The following is a 1288-nucleotide window of genomic DNA, read 5'->3' on the forward strand; positions in this document are numbered from 1 at the left end:
TCGTATGTATTGCCAAGCCTATCAACGCTTAGTCCTCCCCTATAACCTCTGCAATTTGATCTCTATGGTCGTCACCGCCCCCCCTCCTCCCCCCTAACTCCCAATCCCAGGTTGCATTCCCAACATGACCGCAATCGCCACATGTCAACATAGTCCTTGCCATCCGTCCCTCTCCCTCTCCTCGTCATCTATTCAATCTTTCCTTATCGTTGTCCACGTTCTCTTTCTGCGTCTTCATTTAATATAAAAATAAAGAAAAAAAAAATCAGTTATCTAACGCATTATATTAGATAATATGTCTTTTCGTTCTGTCTTTCCTTGTGGCGTCTGTGCGTGGCAACGTCATGCTAAAGGAAACTGTGCCACTGGAGACAGATGTGGGATTTAAAAAGGATTTGTTTAGTCCGATTAAAAAATAAATAAATAAAAAGTTTATACAGTAAGTTGATCACTGGGCTTTGTTGATATCACGAAGAAAAGATACCATTATCCTCGTTATTTTGGTCTCTGTGTTTTTCAGTGTAGTTAGCCTTTGTTAATCAGAATACTTTGTGCGTAATGCTTCAGCTGCTACAGAGGGGGTTTTCACTTTGTCCCGTTGACGTCGTAGCGTTTCTCTCGCTATATGTTGCCTTTGTTGCATGTTGCTTTTATGTGTTGCCTTTTTGCTCGTTGCCTCCATCCCACTTTGCCCTCGTTGCATCTTGTCTTTGTTGCACGCTGCCCTTGACAGCAGGAAAAATGAGAGAGGAGAATTCGGACACCGTTGGTCTTAGCAACAGCAAGATAAGATAAGGTGGATCAGGTAATAAGACCAAGGAATGCTTTATAAACCTGTCTACGTCAGCATTCTACAAGAATTTACGATTGTTGTATTTTCATTCCAGTGTTTTACGCGATTTGAACCTCAACTTTGCAGCGAAGCGAGTTTATACAGCAGTAAAGCTTTACAACGAGACGCTTCGAACTAATCGGATACTCGAACCACATGTTTGCTTGCTGTGAAAACATTCTTTGATTTTAGTTCTCGGTCTGAATGGAGATCACATCCCTCATACGTGTTCATTACGTTTCTCTCTATGTATCATCTTGGTTATTCTTATGCTTGACTAAGTATAGCTCCCTCATTAGCTTTATTTTTTGTTGAAGCTTTTCTGTCTACAAACATTATTTCACAATTAGGATATTAATACGCAAGCATTATTTTATCCATGTGACCTTCGCATCAAATATCAATACACACATATAGTACACATACCAATCAGATATCTGTAACGGTACATAACAG

This window comes from Penaeus monodon, chromosome 20, assembly GCF_015228065.2.
Source record: "Penaeus monodon isolate SGIC_2016 chromosome 20, NSTDA_Pmon_1, whole genome shotgun sequence".
NCBI lineage: Eukaryota > Metazoa > Arthropoda > Malacostraca > Decapoda > Penaeidae > Penaeus > Penaeus monodon.